At 41.2% G+C, this 22,144-nt stretch overlaps 1 long non-coding RNA gene across 1 annotated transcript; it reads left to right on the top strand.

Moving 5' to 3' along the window:
- Positions 1-19,893: 19,893 nt before the first annotated feature.
- Positions 19,894-21,976, top strand: LOC108927825 (uncharacterized). Its single transcript, XR_001965625.1, has 2 exons — positions 19,894-21,530; positions 21,760-21,976. It is a non-coding gene; the product is annotated as an uncharacterized LOC108927825 (long non-coding RNA).
- Positions 21,977-22,144: the final 168 nt, after the last annotated feature.

Genomic DNA, 22,144 nt, shown 5'->3' with positions numbered 1-22,144 from the left:
TATTGCTCTCTCATTGTAATCTTGATAGATGTGCAGTCTGTCCAGTTAAAGTAAATTGTTTATACTGGGAAGAGGCTCTGTTTGAGTTTGGGGTTTTATGTTATATGTCCTACTGTAAGCTGCTCTTAAAACAAGCCAAGGTATCCAGTTGAACATACGAAAGACCCACCAAGTGTATTGCTTGTTTTTCCATTTATGCGACTGAGCGATTTAACAGTTCAGTCGAGGCCGACTTTCGGTCACTTTACGGATCATCATTCTCCATGCTTTACGATCTTTGACCTCTTTCCGTTTATAGTACATTATAAATGGTGTGTACAGATGAGTCACAAATTTGCATAGGCACTATGATATATAGCAGTTTAAGTCAGAGAATACAGCCAGAAAAGGACACTTGGGACGTAAAATCAATACGTGGGACGCTTGATGAAAATTGTACCCAAAATTGGGAGAAGGACTCTGTATAGTTAAGCTTCTCATCTGATGTCTCCCCTCTGCTCAGTGCTCTGTAATTTCTCCCATACCATACATCACTCCGGCAGGCTCCTGGTCAAGAGCTTATCTTTTTCATGCAATACATCAGTGTTTCCACCAACCATGGTCCAGGGTCGCGAGGGTGTTCTTGAGAGTCATGGAACAGTCTCAAAAAAAATAAATATTACACTGTTATAAGGGGATTACTTCACCGGCACAATATGAAGGATTTTTGAAGTAGTAATCAAAGTAGAATATGTGTGGATAATACAGCATTCTTCTGCGCTTAAAATAACGTTCGAGACTCTCACGTCCAGCACTTGTGCAAGCAGACCAGTGAGGACCCTGCTGTTAAGCAACACTCTTATCAGAACGCAATATTATGGCTGGTGTTGCAATTGTAGCTAATTTAGAGCTTATCCACAAAATGAAGCAGGATCATGGTAGCCACTGAAAAAATCTTTGTTTTCAATACGACTATAGGAATAAAAATAATTATGGTGAACAACTCTGTATACACCAGTGCTGAGATTCACCGGGCCTGGAGTTTTGCACATTCTTTCTGTAGCCCCTTGTATCCTTCTACTGCTCCATCATCCATCCCTCAGCTTCTTACGATTTGACCCTCCAGCTCCAGATGATCTAAAGATGCCTACTCCTAAACACAAACACATGTACACACCAACGTGAACCCGCCATCGCTCTGTTCACTGAAGGCTGTGGACTCTGAGAACTTAATGTTCCTCTCCCTCACACCTGATATTCAAAAGTGAATGAACTGCTAGTACCTAGATTGTGCCCATTATCTGCTGCCTCACTGGTTGAGCTGGAAACATTGTTGCTGAAGGTGCTTCTCTCCCAGGGGTGCTCACCCTGTTAGCCCTGTATACACACACACACACATTTTCAGAACCGCTTGCCCCATACGGGGTCACGGGGAACCGGAGCCTACCCGGCAACACAGGGCGTAAGGCGGGAGAGAGGGAGGGGACACACCCAGGACGGGACGCCAGTCCGTCGCAAGGCACCCCCAGCGGGACTTGAACCCCAGACCCACCGGAGAGCAGGACTGCGGTCCAACCCACTGCGCCACCGCGCCCCTCGCCCTGTATATTAATTTCTAATAAATTTTAATTAATGTTTTAAAAACCCCTGACAAGATAGAACAGCAAGCATTTAGTAACATACATAATTTTGCCCATGTATTAATAAAATTATTCAAAAATACTTCATATTATGTTTTGACATCTGCTATAATGTGATCATGGGCAATGGATTCCTCCGTACTGCAGCATATGCATCATACCATAATGACAAAGAACAGCCTAAATCTGAGATGATATGCAAGTACCATATTTTGACTTTTCCTCCTTCAGTTCTATTTAGCTAAAAGGAAGCTGATGCCCAAATATTTCCACAAGAGTTTGAAGCTACTTCAGAAGCCAATTTTCTCATGCTGAGTTGGAAAAACTCTCACGTCAGATTTAATATAGTTTTTTTTAAAAAAAAAAAAAAAAATCAGTCATTCACTTCCTTCACCCAGGTGTGCAGTTTTGTTGGGTACCTGCTTCTGTTCTGTGACGCTTTAATCATGTTTTGACATCGTTCACTGCATTTAAAAACGTGCGCGGAAATAATTCCTCCACATCTCCTTTTATTAGAAATGGAGGAACGTTCCAGACGTTCTGTTACACCTAGATGGTTCAGGGAGAAAAAGTGTAGGAGAAAGGCAGGTTAGGGCAGAAGCATTCTTTGCAGTCACATGGGTCACTAATGAACTAAGCTGGTTCAGATCTCTTGCGATTATATCTAGAAGGGGGGAGTGAGAATGCCTGGGGGGGCAGGGGGACAACTCAGTGGCAGGTGGTGCTTGAAACCAAGCCTCATTAATGCCACCTTCTGTTGCCTTCATCTACACATTCAACAGATGGATTCCCACCTCCATCTTAACATAACCTGGATGGCAGGATGAGCAGGGCATGTGGAGAAAGGTGTCCTGCGCAATAACCATGATGCATTTCCATCACAACTACACATCCATTGCCATTTCCCATGGACGATAAAGACAAGATTAACGGGTGTCTACTGGGTAATCTGCCTCAAGCCACATTGACACCACTTCCTCCCCACCTGGAGATTACGGACAGGTGGAGGAAAACTCCCAGCTCCTCACTTGTTACTCCCTGGGCCTCAAAGCCCATCTGGAATGCAACTCCCACTCCTGCCACAGAAGGCCTGACCTCCCCACCCCATTCTACGAGGACACACATGGGCTGAAACCAGAGACTGCGATCAACCGCCTCCTCAGTCTGCCTTTGAAATTTACTGCCATTGAGGACTATAAACATGCTCATCCAGTGTTTTGGTTTGTGTGCAGAGGGATGTTTTCATCATTTCACATGATGGCTGAGAACATCTTATTCTACTACTTTTTCCAGATTTGTTCATCTGCCTTGGCAAGCCCAACAGCCCATATGTTGGAATTTCATAAGAAAATCACATTTCAGAATACTATCAGGACCAATATACAAGTACACTATGGAAGAAACCAGGCTCTACTGCATTGTCATGGGCAGTAGAGTGGTACAGCACGTAGCACTGCTGTCTGTGCTCAGTCTGTGTGGAGTTTGCATGGTCTCCCTGTGTCTGTGTGGGTTTCCTCTGGGTGCTCTGGTTTCCTCCCACAGTCCAAAGACATGCAGTTGAGGTTCGCTCAGTGTGTTCCACTGATGTATGGATGAGTGACCCATTGTAAGTAGTGTATCTAGCGGTGTAGTCACTGTGGTGACTAAGGTGTGTGGGCTTGTAACACTACATAGTATCCATGATTGTAAGTTGCTTTGGAGAAAAGCATCTGCTAAGTGACTAAATGTAAAATGTCATACTCTCATGATAATATGTGGACACCACCACATGAACAAATGAAGGCTTTAAACAACCATTCAGTGTCATAATGGTATGTTACATTGGAAATCAGGTAATGCAACTAAAAAAAATACCTTATATCCTATATAATGTGGTCAGAGTAGGACAGTAGAGACCTGCAGGCCAACAATTTGAAAGCAACAAGTTTGAGTGTCAACTGGAGAAAGAAAAGCAAGGCAATGTGTTCATTAACCCACAGCTCCCTGAATGAATTATATTAGAACAATTGCAGCCGTGCACAAGGTATTTACTGATTCAAAGCTGGACACACACTAGAGGTGTGACACCAATTAGCTTGAGAATCCAGATGCTGGACAGCTGTCTGCTCTATTGATTTGCACTTACAGTTTCCTCTGGCAGCTATAGTCTTGAGCCCTTTCAATTTTGTATGAATACCTCCTAAAACATGATCTGTGCTATAAATGTGATCTCTTTCTTATATATATATATATATATACACACACACACACACACACACACACACACACACACACACACACACACACACACACACACACACACACACACACACACACACACAAATTCTGTTGTGAAAAGCATGCATATACAATTGTGTTTTTTATATGCCAGAGCAGGTCAACTCAACACCTGAAAACTGACTGGAAGCTGAAGACACCTGACTCATAGATTGGAATAGCTGAATCTAATTATCTCCTTTTTAAGATACCATCAGTCATCCTCAAGGTTCACATACTTTTTCCATAAACGACATGATTCTTTAAACCATTTGTTATATAAAGATATGGAAATGTGACGTGTGCTTTGCTTTTCAAATAAGACTCTTTATTAATTATTACATAAATAATTGAAATAGCAACCCCCCCCCCCCCCCAACATTACGTTTAAGGTTAAATCTATCCTTGTTTAAGTGAATTATCATAGGAAAGGATAATGGGCAGTCATTATAAATTTACTGTCATGAGATTTTCTGAATGAACACTGTTATTGTGACTTCTGCACAGGTTGTGGGCAACAAGAAATGTGCTTGTGATTAGAGTTTGCCATTAATAAACAACTATTATATAGAGAGGGGTGGACCTCCTTCATTGTTTAAAACCCCAAGTAACTGCCATCAGTCCAGATACAGAACTGACAAGACACACATATAAACATCCTGACACTGACACAGACATATATAACTCTTGAGCAGTGTCCCGTACGAGGCCTATGCATGTATATAGACAATAATGTATAAAATATCCGTTGTATATTGTTTCCAAGCCAAGCTCCTGACCTGCTCTGTGATAACACAGTCTTAATGGACCAAATGGTGTAATACGGCCTTGAGAGAAGGCAATACATTCCTGGAGCACTGAGCCAAATCCAAAATTGAAAATTCAGTTTTTTTTATTGTAACTACAATGCAATGCTTTACCTTCAACAGCACTGTAATTCAATAACAGGCATGACATTTTCATTGTTAAAGCTACTGTAAAGTGGTAACAAGTGCCGTGATGGACGGAGTTCAAGTCAACTCAGCAATCACTGTTTCCAAAGCAAAGGAGGAACAGAAGAGCTTTTCCAGTTTCTTCTTCCACACATGTTCGCGGGGGGGAGGGTGCAGAAACAGGGAAACTGGTGCAAACTCCACACCCATCAAACAGCTGAGGAGTTTTAAGGTACCAGCTTTACCTGTTGTGCAAACACATCCCTGAAGAAATACTGTGGTAAGCTGTTATTAAAAAGATGTTCTTAGCTGCATGTATTCCTACTCGAAATCATCTACTTTCGGAGAAAATACATTCATGCATTTTAAGGTTGGGCGCACACACACGTGTGGGGTGGGGGTGGGGGTGGGGGTGGGGGTGCAGTGGGCTTGGCTGGGTCCTGCTCTCTGCTCTCTGGTGGGTCTGGGGTTTGAGTCCTGCTTGGGGTGCCTTGTGTTGCTGGGTTAGGCTCTGGCTCGCTGTGACCCCTTCGGGACAACCAGTTGTAGACATTGTGTGTGTGTGTGTGTGTGTGTGTGTGTGTGTGTGTGTTAATAGAAAAACAAATAAAAGCAAATGCATTTTTATCTGTTGACTTTCGTGTTTTGTTACCATGAACAGGTTTTTGTTCTTTTTCAACCCAAAAATTCTTCTCTGGTATGAAGCAAGGGGAGAACAGACAGGAGAAGAAGGGCTCTCCTGGTAGGAAGCAGAGGGAGAAACAACCTCCTGATAAGAAGCAAAGATTTGATAGTGAGCAGAAGGAGAAGGGATCTCCTGGTACAAAGTGGATAGAGAACACATAAGTCCTCTTCCTAACCACCAAGCCTTAAATATTTCATCACAGTGTAGGAGAGAGAGATATCTCAGCAGAGCATCAGTCAAGCACACATACACTTGAAATGATACCCTTCCCTTATGCTGTACAAGTTTCTGTGCTGAAGATAATACATAAATATTTATTAAGCATATTAACTCACATCAACACATACATATAACAACTAAAAACACATAAAATATATATGTTATATGTTATTAAATACTGTACATATTAAACGTATTAACACATACAAATAAAACTGAAAATCGCAGATTTTTTTTCACTGCATAATGTCAGACCTACTGGTAGCTTTAGCAAACCTTCAGCATGACAATCGTAATAATAACTTTTATCCCCTTGGTGATGAAGAGTATGTGCCTCACAGGACAAGCGCTAAGAAGTGGTACAGAACATCCATCGATGTGCCGATGGCTCTGGATCGATTCCTCTTACTGCCCAAGTGAATCTCTCCCCATCAGCTCTTTCTGGGTCCTGCATATAAAATATTTCAAGGTGTCATTTCTGCTGTTTCTTTGCAATGCCAGTGACTCTCTTCTAAACAGACCCGAGAAAAGGAAGCACCAGACATTTTCAACACTTCAGAGCCATATTCTCAGTTTCTGTTCCAACATTTGCAGTTCATCTGCAGAACCTGTCTGATGCTCTGCGTGTGTTTTGATCTTGTACCAAGTTCTGCATCCCCAATGAAACACACAGCATATGCCTCAGAGGAGAAAGCTGGCGTCAAAAAAAAGAAAAATAGCTGGGGAAGCAAACAGTATTTTTCTCTGCAAGGTTGCTCCTTTGTCTGTGTAAATGAAATATGCTTCAATGTGACCATGTCTTTGCAAATTGTACAGCTGTAAATACAGGCTCCATATGCAAATTGTGACACATTTCAGAAAATCTCAAAAGGCAAAAAATTCTGTGAATTCATCTGAGTTGGCCATGCTTTCATTCATTTGGAGCTCATGGAAAGAAGCACATATGGGTTTTTTCCTTGCGACGTCCATGAGCAGTTTTCACACACCATATGGGTGTGGGAGACTGGAAAACAGCTCACACCTACAGCATGTTGAATCCCATGAAGCAGTTCCAGAAAATCCAATAATATCCTTTCATCTGACTACCTGTTCATCCAGACACATGAGATCTGATCTGGAAATTTCTTGTAGCTACATTCTGTAAAGCACTCTAAAATACTCCCAGTGGGAGAGTTACAAAGTTACATATCTAGTCTTTGTATATTTAGTCATATTTCTCAATTTGACAATATTAAAAATACAGTATATATGTTTGGGTCAGGGTGCGGTGGCGCAGTGGGTTGGACCGCAGTCCTGCTCTCCGGTGGGTCTGGGGTTCAAGTCCCGCTTGGGGTGCCTTGCGGCGGACTGGCGTCCCGTCCTGGGTGTGTCCCCTTCCCCCTCCGGCCTTACGCCCTGTGTTGCCGGGTAGGCTCCGGTTCCCCGTGACCCCGTAAGGGACAAGCGGTTCTGAAAATGTGTGTGTGTGTGTGTTTGGGTCATATTTGAAAAACAAACAAAAACGGGTAATGTGCTTTGACAAGTTAGTATGAATTAAAGCTTGCTATATTTCATTTTAGCAAAAGTTTGTGAGAGAAGTATTGCAGTGCCCCCTACTCCTGCAGCAAAGATATAAAAACTGTGAGGTATGAGCACACGCCAAGGTACGTCTCATAAAAAAGCCTGGATGCTAAAGAATTTTCCCCTTGATCAATGGAGTTTTTATTGTGTGGAAATTGTATGAAAACCACATCCATCAGTGCAATGAATGCATTTCATGGAGCATTATAAAATCCCTAAAAAACCTCAGTGTTATCTGGTGGGTTAGCATGCCCCTGTATCATCCCTTTAAGGGGCTGAAAGCCACATATGGTATTCATTTCAGACATGGGATCCCTTTATTTTCATAGCCAAACCACAGCAAGAAACAGAAATGTTCCAGAGTTATTACGATGGGGCTAAAATACCTTACATAAATGGGACTGAAACAAAACGATGGGGAAGATTGAGTCTCTGTGCGTAAATGGGAAACTGTGAGACAACCTACTTCAGCCGTGAGCTCGGGACTCCTGATGCGCGTGGATAAGATGCAGTGGATGGGGAATGGAAAGGAAAGGTTATAAAAATATAGGGCTTAAAAAGTGCGACACAGGGTGTTTCTTACATCACTTTGGTGACTAATATCGGCTGATGGAAAGACTTGGCTTGGCCTTCGGTGACGTGTGTTTGATAAATAACCATTTAAGTTTACATTTATTCATCTAGCGAGGTTTAGCAGTGTTATGCAGATACTTGTGTGATGTACATTGGTTCATATGGTGAAAAGAAACAAACTGCACTTTAGAATCACGTATCTGCATCTAAGCTTCTCTTTAATGTAATGCACACATTGTATTTTCTATGAGATGTACATCGCTTTGGAGTAAAGCGTCTGCTAAATGAATAAATGTAAATGTACATGTAGAGGGTGCTTTCCTCCAAAGCGATGTACATCTCAGAGAGGAAATGTAGAGAGCAAATTCATCCCCTTTCAGTAGGACACACACAGAAACAAGTAGGGTGGTTGAAGGGCTGGGTGTGGTGTATGGAATGAGTAAAACATAGCAAGAGCTGCAGTCAGGTTGAATAGTTCTCATATAAATGGTAAGATTCAGATATGCACAGTACTGTTCTCAGAAAAGTCCCATAAGGAATGGATGTATTTCTAAAATCATGAGGAAATGTCTTTCCATGGGGTTTCCATAAACATGCCTTTACCTTGACAAACTCAAAGTAAACAAGAGCATTTCACCAACAGAAAGATACTGAATGTGGACACGGGATTGTCAAAGTATAGTCATTTAGTCCAGTACCACCATTTTTGGTTCCCTATAAGTAGCTGCATATAGAATTGACAGGGAGTCATTTTTAAAAACACATAATGCACATTTACTTCTTCAGTAGACGCTTTTCTTGTGACATACACACACACACACACACACACACACACACACATTTTCAGAACCGCTTGTCCCTTACGGGGTCATGGGGAACTGGAGCCTACCCGGCAACACAGGGCATAAGGCCAGAGGGGGAAGGGGACACACCCGGGACGGGACGCCAGTCCGCCGCAAGGCACCCCAAGTGGGACTCGAACCCCAGACCCACCGGACAGCGGTCCAACCCACTGCGCCACCGCACCCCTTGTGACATATAACTCAAAGTAAATGCAGGCTATTATTTAAATATATTTTAATATTCACGTCTGTAAAATCAGAGCAACGCTTCCAAAAAAATATAACTAGAAATGTAATCAATAAAGTAATTGTTACGACAGGCCGAGAGAACGGATGGAAAAACCCAAGTGTGGAGTCGTTCGTCTGGAGTCAGAGGATCAGGCAAGTTCTCGGTATCGGGGACAGGTGGAGGGTCGGTCGATCGGCGGTTGGGGTCAGTGCGGGAATCTATGGGCCAGGTCAGGAGACGAAGTGAAGAGTCAGTCAAATGGCAATCGGAGTTGAAACGAAAATCCATGGACGTGGTCGAGAAACAAAGCTAGGGGTCAAAACCGGAGAACAAGAACTGAGAACTGGAGATGCGTATGAGCGAGGAGTCACAAGGAAGGGCGGTTGTCCCTGACGAGATTCCGCAAAGGTATGGGAGCTGAGGAGGGTCTTTTAAAGGGTGAGTAGTCAATCTGGTGCTGGAGCAGAGTCAGGTGTTGTCGTTCGAGTTGTGGGCATGGACGTGACAGTAATAAAATGCAAATTTTAAGGTGCACTGGTTTCATTCAGCTTTGCACATGCAAGCAAATTTGTGCTCTTCGTTCTGCCTTAGTTCATCGAGATGATATTCCCAGCACGCCCAGTGCACTTTACAGTCAAAATGAGACACTCTGCAGCCCATTCCCTAACAATAAGCAAACAGCATGAAAATATGACTTCATTGCCTTAAACTTTGACCTTGAGATACGCTGCTATACTCATTATGGGAAGAGAGGGGGTGGGGGGGCACCAGTCCAACAAAGAGCAGCTACTGTAATCTGCAGGGTGCCTGTGGCTCAGTGGCATTCCCTATCTCAGAAACGCAGTCCCAGTTGGGTCATTCTGGGCTTTCGAGCAGAATCTGCTTGCATGGGGTCTGCAGCATTGAGGACAACAGCTTGTAATGTCATATGCAGCCTCAGTCTGTAAAAGTGTTTGGAAAACATTTACAGTATAGTTAATTATATACTTATTAATATAAGATAACACAATACGATATAGGATGGTGCAGCGAGTTTGGCCAGGTCCTGTTCTCTGGCGGGTCTAGGGTTTGAGTCCTGCTTGGGATCCCTTGTGATGGACTGGTGTTCTGTCCTGGGTGTGTCCCCTCCCCCTCCAGCCCTGTGCCTTGTGCTGCCGGGTTGGTCTCCAGTTTGCCGTGACCCCACTTGGGACAAGCGGTTTCAGTCTGTGTGTGTCTAGTATAATATAATGTAAAAATGAATGTAATTCTTTATATTTTATAAGAAACCCATAGCAGTTCACATTTTTTCCTTTCCTCTCAGCAACTCGGATAGTGAATCACAGACCTGTCAAAAATAAGACCATGTAAAACACCGGTATAAATGCTTTTATACAGAGGAGTTCATTGATTTTTGGTAGCATTCATGAGCACACTACTGTTCATACTAGATCATTTTTTAATTCCCACCACCACACACATTCACACCTTGTCCTTCCCCTGCTGCAGTAACATGTGGGAAGGCAGAGTCAGACCTCACGCCTCCTGTGGCCCAACAGCAGAATCCCTGCTGCTGCCTTAAAAGACTTTGCCTGCAGTACCAGCTATGTTTTCTTTGGAAGAAGCGAAGCTGCCAGTTACAGAGAACGCCAGAAGTCAGAATTCTTGACATGGTCTTCTGTTTGTAGGATAAGGTGTACTATCAGCAGAACTTTCTGAGACCACAGCAGCATACTTTACAGCAATAGGTCCGTAGCCCTGAAATCTCATCTCCCCAAGTCCAGCACTACGATAGGTTTCACAGACCAAGCTGACAATTTCTTTCCCATGCAGCTTTACATCGACATGGTGGCACAACAAGCAGCACTGCTGCCTCATAGCGCCTCAGTTGTTTGGGTACAGGTTCAAATTTTGTGTGTTTTGCATATTCTCCAGGTGCTACTTGATGTGCCAATGTGCAGTTTGGGTGGATTGATGAAGTTAAATTGCCAGGAGCGTGTGAACGGATGCGCCTGTGTGTGTGTGGCTGCCCAGTGGTGGACTAGCATCCCGTTCAGGGTGTACCCCCTCTAAGCCTTGTGCCCAGTGATTCCAGGTGAGGCTCAGGACTCCTGTATCCCTGACCAAGAAGATGAAAATGGGTGGATGGATAACTACCGGCTTAATGTCCAGTGTCCAGTAAATTCAAACCAATAATCAAAAAGGCCTTCCAACCTTCCAGCCCTTCCAAGTCCTACTTGAGCTCTCCCAGAACTTGCCACACAGTGACTTAGAGACAAAATGTTACTTTCATGGGTCTTTTGTTATTCATGTAATGAGTTTTTTTGTTGTTGTTGTTGTGCTTTTTACAAGAGGACACCATGAACAAATTTTCCTTGAGAATAAATCATGGTCAGTTTGTCTTGGTTGCCAGTAATTGAATTTGGGTTTTCAAGGTGCTGAATGGCCACTGCGAGTCTCTCTCTGATTACCATGCTTTTGAAGTCCAGCAGGAGTGCTCTCCCATCGTCCTTGGCAGCAATGAGTCTGTCTTCAACCCTCCTGTTTAAACAAGGTATGCAAATCATCTTGACAACGACTGTGAATCCACAGTCTCTGGAAGCTACTGTTATATTCAGAAAAATAAGTTTGTTAACAGGTAAAAAAGGAGTAAATCTTGATCATGTTTGCATAATGGTTAACTTACTATAGCGACTGAGGACAGGAAATACGGAGCACTGGACACAGGTTTGAGGATGGTGATGGAGCATTTTATTGGAAACTGAAGCTTTTTACAAATTACTGGGGATTTTGCACTCAAAAGTTAGAGCGAAAAAAATGAAGGAAAAAAACTGCAGATGTCAAAAGAAACAAAAACCATGCAGCCATTGGGAAATCAGTATCAAGGACGCATGTGATCCACAAATTTGCTGTGTCCTCGCCAGACAAACGGGCTGCTCATTGACGAGATGTTTAGTGTGAAGCAGATGTGAGAATCAAACCTAGAGGCAGAAACAGCTGTTGACGTGGTAAATACCTCCCACCGCTCACCAAATTGTTCTTGCTTTCGCCAGACACACACCCACACATACGCACTCTTCACTGTTTTGTATTTAAGAGTTTCATTTCATGTCAGAGGTTGTCATTTCATCCCCAAGTATCTGAGATTCACAGTGCACATGAGACAGTGATGATGGTTAAAGGATGGAAAGGAAAAGCAGCCTTGAAAGGTCTCATAGGAGGTTGAATTGAACTTGCAGGTGACTGTAAAATCTTTAAATATTGACACTGAGTGACACCGAATTGCCGCAAATTATTCAAAAATCACACCTGCAATGTGGATGAAAGCAGTCATGACTTGTGGATGAAACACAGTCACTCCTTCTCCCTAGTTGTAACTCACCAAGTGAGAAAACTGAGATGATTTTATAGACAATCCTTGTCACCAACACTGTAGACAACATAGAATAACCAGTAAAAACGTTTCTTCCCCCCAGCCTAACTTCCGGAACCTCTCATTGCTCTGAATTCTACAAAACAGTCAGCCATAAATTTCAGCTCTGAATTTGTACTGCTGGTGGGAACTGTCCCTGACTCTAGTGAAGGGAAAACCCATTGATCACTTTGTGCCCCTGGCTTGTATAGCCTTGGGTAATATGTGAGTTCATTCTGGGTCAAACTGTATTCCCCCTGGAAATCTCCAAGACAGATTACAGCAGTACACTGAGTGACTTATACATTTTTTATTCATCAGGCCAAATACGAAGGTTAAACCAGCTCTGGGATGTCAGGGTGCCGTTCCACATTAACAGCTCCTGAAGACTAAACAGAATACTGCTTTGGTTTAATTACTCAAAATTTTGTCTTTACAAACTGAAAGATGCTGAAGATGGAAAGACAGTCATATACAGTGCCATGTAAAGCTGGTTTTCTTAAAATATAACCAAGAGTATTCACTCTACTAAAATTCTACTGTACATTTTAGCCAATCAGAATATGTGATTAAAAATGAATCTGCAGGAATTTCCAGCTCATTTATAAAAATGTTCCAGATTTTTTTAGATGTAAATATGTAAATGGACCTGAAACCATATGAACTGAATATAAGTTGTAGATCTGTACTAGTTTAAAACTCTTATTTAACTATTTGTTTTGGAGCTTTTCATGAAAACAGGAACATCATGAAGCAGTCATATGTTTATTATGTACTTAGGTATAGGGTACAAACACTGTATCAATAGATGAACACTCGCGATTCTATGTTTTTCAGCTGGGAAACACCAAGAAATCTGGGAAACATAAGGTAAATAAATCAGTAAGGTGCATTTCTCCTCTAAAGCAATTTCTGTTAGCTTTGATTTTGCAATGTTTTCAATGTGATACACAATAAAAACTGACAGATGGAATCCATAGTTTTGGGTTGTTGCAGCATTCAAAATGCACTAGAAATTTTATATAATTCTAATCAAATTTGGATTCATGCAGCGGATTCATACTGATCCGGCGTTCTGCTGTTGTAAGCCTTGCAGTGACGTGTCCAGCCCATTACACACCATGAAATTAACAAGTGTGTTCCAGACAATTTATAAAGCAAAAATTAAAACTCCGCCTTTTCCACCGGAGCAGTTTTGCGTGAATAGAGTTTCCATTAAACGTGGTGACGAAAAACTGATTTGTTTCTTGTGAAAAAGTGTCTGAATTTCGTGCCTTTTTCTGCTGTCAGTTTCCAGTCTTGTTACTGAAAGAACAAGAAATATGTTTCAAACAAGGTATAGCAAGAAACTTTGCAGACTTGAATTTCTTTTCTCGCTCAGTAACACCAGCTTGTTTCGATTGAATGAAGCTTTTTAGGATGATTTCTGGTGTTGATACCATACGATCTCTGGTGTAAGGCTTTCAGCCGAATTCTGATCTTAGGTCACATTAAATCAAATCAAGGTTCTGCACTAATTTTCTCCTGTTACAGAGTGCAGTATGCGTTTATCTTTATTTCGTTATCCGGTTCTAATTTGTTCTTTATAACAGACTGAATATTGATAAACCAAATAATGAAATGGCATGTTCCATAATTTTTTATGTTGAAAAAAAATCAAATTTTTTATAAACCCCATCCCAAGTTCACCGCAAAATTACAAAAACAACCTTAATATAAAAAAAGAAGTGGTGTAACACATTAAAATTTTAAGCAATTTAACATTTTCAGTTTGTTCCCAAAATTTTGTTTGAATTAATTTGGTTTTATTCCACTTTCTTTTTAGATGCAGGTCAGACGTTGATATGAATTCTGAAACCTGTAGCACTGCATGGGGTGCAGTTCGATACTCCCTGGCCAATGTTTGTATTTTTGTTGACCTCCCTTCCTCCCACTGGGACATCTCTAACAGAAGAAAGGAGGTGATGAAATAGAAGCGGGATGTCATGAGCAGCATTAACAGAACCACAGAGGTAAGTGGCAGTGTAAATACTGTTTTTATAATAGCCAATTTGCAGCAAAGTATAGGGGGCAGTCTAATCCTTCTTGTGACATCTGCCTGGTTTTCCTTATTAAAGGACACCGTGTCGGGATTTCTGGCTTCAATCAGGCTCTTTTCCCAAACTCTTTAGGCTTTCCGAGGTGTCCGGAAGAAGGGGAATCAGAACAGTAGGCAGAGAAATGAACTCCTCAACTCTTGGTCTCTGAACTTCCCCTCTCCATCTCTCGCTTTGCATGGAAATCAAACAACAAAGGGAACTTTATAAGACATCATGTCGTTGTCATGGGGAGGGCATGTGGTATATCACTGACAATGAGGGGGGCGCATAGTGATCTGTACAGAGGTAGAACTGTGAGCATTTGTGTGTGCATGTGGTTAGTGATGTTCTGGTCTGTCTCCCCTGCATGACACACTTTTCTAGAAAAGTTCAATTTGAAAGTTAATTTCAGAAGTATTAAATAAATCATCCTAGAAAATGTAGAAGAATACCTGGTGGACTTACATGTATTCTTCTAGCTGATGCTTTTTTCCAAGCTGACTTACAATGTTAAGGTACTTACAATCATTTATACAACTAGGTGATTTTACGAAAGCAATTTTAGGGTACGTACCTTGCGCAACAGTACTACAGCCAAAGATGGGAATTGAACCTGTGACCTTTGAACTTCCATTTTGGATTACAATTCACTGGAAATCTTGGACCTGCCATCTCAACTGGTCCGTCTTTGACCAGAAGATAGGAGATGATGAAGGGACAATGGGGTGCTGTGAGTAGAAAATCATTCAGCTCTATAACCAGAATGCAATACATTTGCCAAGAGTGCAAGAGTACAGCTTGGCTGACTATAGTAGTGGTACCATCCATAGGAGGGGCCAGGCTGCACTGGGTGATATTCCTTAATGAATCATGCAGTTCAACTCACTTTTCTTGAATATGTCAGTTCAAGACTTAGAGGCGCCTTCATATTAATACAATGCTTCCCCAGTTTCAAAAGTCGTGAAATAAAAGAAACTTAATGGAATGTTTAAGCTATTTAAGTGATCAGAGCATAAGAATGTTGTAGCATGTATGCACTGTGAACACCTGAAGTCACGTTATATTTATCATAGTTTACAAATGTGAATGATAGTGACTCCTCAGATAGCTCTTCTACTATAACATTTGAATGCCTTTCATTCAATGAATAGTCCAGTTAACCAAAAGGGCAGTTCAAATAAAAATACACTGGGATTTGCCAGGAAGAGGACTTGAAAACTACTTTATGTGGCTCTATGACATTTACAAAGTGAATGACCAAGAGGATAGGATGAATGGTGAATTGGGGAAGGACACTGGAGATGACTTCTGATTCCAGATAAGCTTTAGTTGAGCTCTGTGGATCAGGAAAGTCTGAACTAAACTGGGGGATTGTGAAGAGGGAAACAGAAGTTCAAGAATTTTCCAAACATCTGACTTCACATGATTTTTTTTTTTTGACAAAGACATTCTTCATACGTTTCTATCTCATAACAATCCTACAAATCATCAGTGATTGGTTTTGGTGCTTCATGAGTTGCAGAGTCTCCTTGTAGGCTTCTCAGAAGTAAAAACAGTCTTGGGAGCAACAAAGAGATTTGTACATGTTTGACAGTTGGGTTACAAGTTGTCTGTTTCATCTGACAAGCTGTGTTGATGGGTTAAGCAACCCAGGCATACCTGAAATATTTTCCCTCAACAAGGTATTTGTTTGAAAGTATCACAGATACCAAATATGCTTATTTTAACTTCTGTGCATGCTCTGTTTGACCCAAGATGTGTGATGAATTCATGTTTTTGCTTCTAAAATATGATTTTTTAAAGATTTTTTCAATAAATTTCTTTCAGTGTTTAAATGTCTATGTATAAAATACATAAGAGTGCCAAACAAATATGTTAGTAAATTTTAAAAGGCATCTTTTCTTTTCATTATAACTTGCATTCCTTTGCCTCAGCTGAGAAACTTATGTATCATAAAGCAAGCTGTCACAAATGAATGTATTTATAGAAATTTGGCTGCATGACAGAAACACAAGGATTTGTGGCAGAAATGTTTTAAAAATGAACATGAGTATGTGTCAACATAACTGCTGAGGAAAGAACAAAAAAACCTTTTTGTTCGGCATCCTTTTCATGACACCTATGTTCACCATGCAGAGTCCAAACTGAAATGTCGCATGGACTGTTAAATAGGTTAATACGGATTTGAAAAACATTTGTAGTTTCAATTTTAATACCAAAGCTGACAGATCTACCAAAAACTATTGTGGTAATACTACAAATGTTGCAAAAACGCACCTTAGAAAACAAACTGTAAAGTAAGATTTCACGTGGAATAAGATTTCCTTTCCAGCTCCTCCTGCAGCTTGTTCCACACATTCTAGGGAAAAGTGTGCTTGAAAAGTCAGTGACTTGTGTAAATGCGATCCTTCTTGAAGTAAGTGAATGAAAGGCTGTGTGTCAACCAGTGGCAGGTCACTTGAGCGTCCCCTTTGTCTGAATGGTATGCAAATAGGCAGGGCCGGCAAGGAGCTTCATGGGAACCTGTGTGAGCTGGCTAATCTGGCATGTTAGAAATGCTCATTGAGGCCCAGCATGTTGCCTGTTCACTCCCACCCCCCGTACCCCCGGACAAGTGCCTCCCCTCAAACAGCCCCTTCCTCATCCCGCCTCCTTGGCCTGAGATTTTGCACTTTTTCCCCTCATTCACAAAGGCTGAGGCTTTACCATCCACATTAAGACAATGTCAGAATTGTTTCCATGTATCTTCAGTCCCAGGTTTTCCAACCGTCATCTGGCTGGCTGACTAAACCAGAATAATCATTTTTGTACTTCTTGGCATCGTCTTCTTTGTAGTTTGCATCTGGTTAATAAGTGTTGTGGCAAGTATTCCACAGCTTACAGAGCCTGAACTGCAGATAATGGTACTTCGACAACCAAGGTTTTTTTTTTCTTCAAGTAGTACCTGGGAAAGTGGAACAATCATGCACAATATCAAATTTTGAAATTCCTATTTTTTCACCCCTGAAGGTAATTGAATCTTGTCAGTGATATTAATTTTGTATTCATTTTGCATTTATCATGGTGTATTTCTCTTTCAATTGTAAATGCTGATAATTTTTTTAAACAGCAGTGATAAGAGTTCCACTCAGTTTCTATGGCACACCATGGTTAGTACTTCGGACCTCTGAGAGAGGCTCCAGTTCACAGAAATACAAGGGGCCAGGCTGTGTCACCCGAAGGGCTTGGTGACAGCAGATCAGATCCACTTTTTTGTACATTGCATTCAGCCTGAGAAACTTACCTTCCTGGTTTGCTGTTCAGCCAGAAATACTGCTACCTTTACATGTTTCATGAGAAATCTGAGGAAAAGTTTTTACTTCCAGCTCCAAACTAAAATACATTTACAGATTTTACTGTGATTTCCTCCCCCACAAACCATAACAGGGTGAGCTGCAGGCTATTTAACTTAATCAAATCAATGATGGCTGGCTCTGATTAAAAAAAAAAAAAAAGGAAAATATGCAGAACGCAAAAACAGCCAAAACCCTCAACCGTACTGCTATTGAAGCCAGATGTTTATTTAAATGGCCAATTTTGATAAATGGCGTAATGATAACTATTATACATTTGGTAATTTTATATCAGCAGAGGCCCATATTGCTTTTGTTTTCTAGCCAAATTCAGTCTTCTTGTGTGCCAGGCAAGGTGTTGTTTTCTAACCAGTCGTGGAGCCTGGCTTCTCAATGCTCTTTCCGAACAATCTGAAGTGTCTGGGAGCACATGCAGACTTTTGTCCAATTCATTCATTCTGTTGAAAGGACAAGAACATCACGCAGGAAATATCTTCTGCAACAATGCTAGGTCTTCATAACTGATGGTAGGTTGGATGCTCAAGAGTTTTGGGGGAAGAAAGGAACAGACTGGCCTGTCATTTCAGATATTGGCTTGAGAGAAGTTTTCTTTAACAGTCGTGAGATAAGAAAAGGTTTTAAAGGCAGATGGGAAGCAACCCGATGACAGTGAGAAATTAAAGATGGATGAAATGAGTTGGAAGAAATGGACTGTAAGAAAGGAAAGGGATGGGATCATGAGCTCACGTGGCAGATCAGTATGAGAGCAGAAGGTTGAAGATTTCACTTTCTGATGGGGAATGAAAAAGAGCATGATTTTGCTGTGGGTCCTAGCATGATTAATGCAGGTAGATGCTAACTTTTTGTTACAGAACAAATTTGTAATGAACTAGGAAAAAATTGTATGCAGTGGAGTAAGGAAGCGGAGGAAGAAGGGAAAGAGGATGAAAAAGTGGTAGAAAGTTGGTGGGGTTTGTTAGTTATGGACTGTAGTTTATCACAGAAGAAAGTAGTTTTTGCTTGTCAGTGAAAAGATGTATGGAGCCCATTATAAACTAAGTCTGTTAGACTTTTGGCCTTACACCATTTTCCTTCAACATTCAACAGAGAGTTTAGTTCTCTTAGCCTGCGCAGCATATCTGATTACGATGGGGTAGAGATGAGATGTGCTAGTTTGGAAGTTGGAGGACAGAGTTAAATGAAGAGGAGAGGGATATTAAGTCATGTTACAAATTGACGGAGAAAGCAAAGAAGCAAGGTATGGTATGGAATGGTGGAAGGAGATGAACTGATGTTAAAAAACATGGAGTCAAGTTAACAAAGAGGACAGGAAGGCCAAAATTCCTAGAAAAGATGAGATCAAGATGATGGTAGAATTTGTGAGAGGTAGAGGACTGGGGCATAGAGAGGTCAAATGATGGTAAAAGTGACAAAAGGCAGGTTGCTTAAATCTCAAAGGGAGATCAAAGTTATCCAGAAAAATCACCAATGCATTGTCAGTGGGGAGGAAAGTCAACAAAATGTCAAGGTCATCCAAGAAATCACCGGTGGGGTGGTGGGGGGGTCAGAAGGGTGGCAGAGTACAACCATAGAGAGCTAGAGAGCTGCAGCCTGGGTAGTAACAGAGTAACACCATGGATCTCAAACAATGGAATGGGAGAATTGAATATTCCCACTGGGGAGAGGTAAGTGAGCCTGTGCCTCCACCCCTACCCAAGCAGTGCTGGGTGTAGGAGAAGGAATAACTGGAGAAGAAGTTGTGGCAGGATTTTCAGGAGTGATCCATGTTTCAGTGAGGGCTCAACCAAGAGGTGGGAAGCACAGGCCAGGATAATGTCTACCTTCTTTACAGCAAACTGGCAGTTCCAAAGGCCCAAAATCAAAGAACATAAATACCTATGATTTTGTAAAATACCTATGATATTTTATCTGTAAACTAACAGATAAAATATGCCAGATTATAAGAGGAGTAAAAACACAAAGTAAATCAGTATTTACCCAATTGTGGCGTATCTTCAGCGATGACCATTGAGCATAATGCAAAGTACAACATGTAACACTGTAGTTACAAATAAGGGACAAAAATGTTCTAGAATTGAAAGAGGTGAAGTTTTACAGAGATGAACATACAACACCCAAAAAATATGGAGATATAAAATCCAGCATTTTTAGCATAGCTCATTTTATTGTTTAAACAGTTTTGCATAGGAAATATATCCACTTCCAGTAATCGACTGCAGTATGAGCAGCTGCTAGCAGTATAGGCTGGATATAACCATAACAATCACAAAAAGTCAAGCTTTATTTACACTGATTTTAATCTTGTGGCAATTTTAGCCCCTGCATAAAATAGAACTGGGCTCAAATGCAGAGCCTAAAAAAATATCCTGTTAAGACAAAATAGACAGTGGGGAAAACTTTTTTATGCAGGTTCTTGAAGAACATGCACTAACTGTATAGAGTTATTTAGACTAGGCAAAGGTTAAGAACAGCCTGGTAACAATTTGACTAAAAATGATATCCCAGAATCAACACAAGTAAGTGGACATACACACAGTATAACTTTTTTGAGCATATTTTTTTGAGTGCTGTTGTTGATGCCGTTGTTGTATTTATTATGTATTCGTTTTATTTCCATTTAATTTGCAGTACCTCAGTTGTCTTGTAACGTGATTGCAGAGGGTGTAAAAGTGCCACAAGACCCTACATGAATCAACCCTGCAGTGACGCTAACAAGATTTTTTTTTTTAACTGACAACTTGTCACCTACGGTTGGACTAAACGTAGCACTGACGAGCTAAAGGAACACATTGTCCTACACCTTTTATATCAAGAGAATGGGCACTCTACCCCAGATGACTAAAAAAAAAATGCACAAAGCAAACTGAAGCTCACCTAAGGACAAATTTCCAAATTTAACAAAAATAACAAAGACTGAGGAATCACCCCACATTCTGTCAAAATTTTCTGACATTTCCATGAAGAACTTTATTTACAATTGAACTCCACTGAGACTGTAAGCTTGAACAGGCACTGCTATTATTAAGTTTTTTCTTCCTTTTTTGGTAAACATTCCATATGCTGGTTTGTTATGTTCCTGTTTACTCAACCTGATGTTATTTCATGCCATAACAAGTGCCCTCTAAACCAAAGCACATACAACATACTTCTCAATGTCCATGTTCTGTTCACTAACTTGTTCTAGAAGTCCCTGTAGCGCTATTTTCAAACACATTCGGTAAAATGTTCTTGAATTGCACAAGTGCTGGGTTGCGTTGCCATCGCTGGCTTTCTTTGCATACAAATAAATCAAAGGACAGATGTTTAGGAGTTGCCTCACCACCAAGAGCTGGGCTCTTCAAAAAAATTCTCTAACAGGCCAGTTCCACTGATGCAACCGATCCATGTAATGCTGAGTAGTTTTAATACATGTATGTAATTTTCTTAGTTTTAAACACATCAGCCCTTTAAAAGGAAAATAAAATCTACACTAAAAATATAGATAATATTGCAAAGAAAAGTACTGATTGATTATACTTTCCCACTGTAACATTGCGAGCTCAGGGTTACGGTTAGGATTAGGGTAATAAGCAGCGTATGCAGATACCACATCACGGAGGAACCGTGTCTCAGGAACTCAATGTAATGTCAAAGGCGTTCTATAACACTGTTTCTGCGATATACTCCTTGTAAGTGTCAGAAGTCACACCATTGCTAGTCAACAACCAGGAGCTAGCAGAAAGTGCAAATGTAAAGGTAGCTGATCAACAAGCTTTCCTTGTTGGCCAAACTGAATGTCATGGAAGTCAGTGAGGTGTAACACACACACACACACACACATATTCAGAACCGCTTGTCCCATACGGGGTCACGGGGAACCGGAGCCTACCCGGCAACACAGGGCGTAAGGCCAGAGGGGGAGGGGACACACCCAGGACGGGACGCCAGTCCGTCACAAGGCACCCCAAGCGGGACTCGAACCCTAGACCCACTGGAGAGCAGGACTGCGGTCCAACCCACTGCGCCACCGCACCCCCTTTGAGGTGTAACATTCAAATGTAAATTGTTCCAATTCCTCCTTCATCTCAGCTGCTAGGTCTTATTATCTTTTTATTTGCTTCAGTTACACAATTTCTATTGATTTCTCCCATCAGGTACCACAGAAAATGTATGTAAACTTCGTTGGTGAGCCAAACTGCCAGCAACATTTACACGGTTCCATAATCTCACTTCTTTAAAAAAAAAAAGAAAAAAAAAAAACAGTAGAATCAGCAATTCTAAATCAACTCAGACGTAAAATCAGACATATAAACTCTCTAAGAGTTAATTTAACAATGCTGATTTTACTGTACATATGTATAATGGGACACTGCTGTATTTTTTTGTCTTAAGAAATTTTTTGCACAACGTGGCAGAGGGACACAATCT

Source organism: Scleropages formosus, chromosome 16 (genome assembly GCF_900964775.1).
Source record: "Scleropages formosus chromosome 16, fSclFor1.1, whole genome shotgun sequence".
Classification (NCBI taxonomy): domain Eukaryota; kingdom Metazoa; phylum Chordata; class Actinopteri; order Osteoglossiformes; family Osteoglossidae; genus Scleropages; species Scleropages formosus.
Note: the sequence above shows the minus strand (reverse complement) of the source record. Positions and strands in the feature narration are given on the sequence as shown.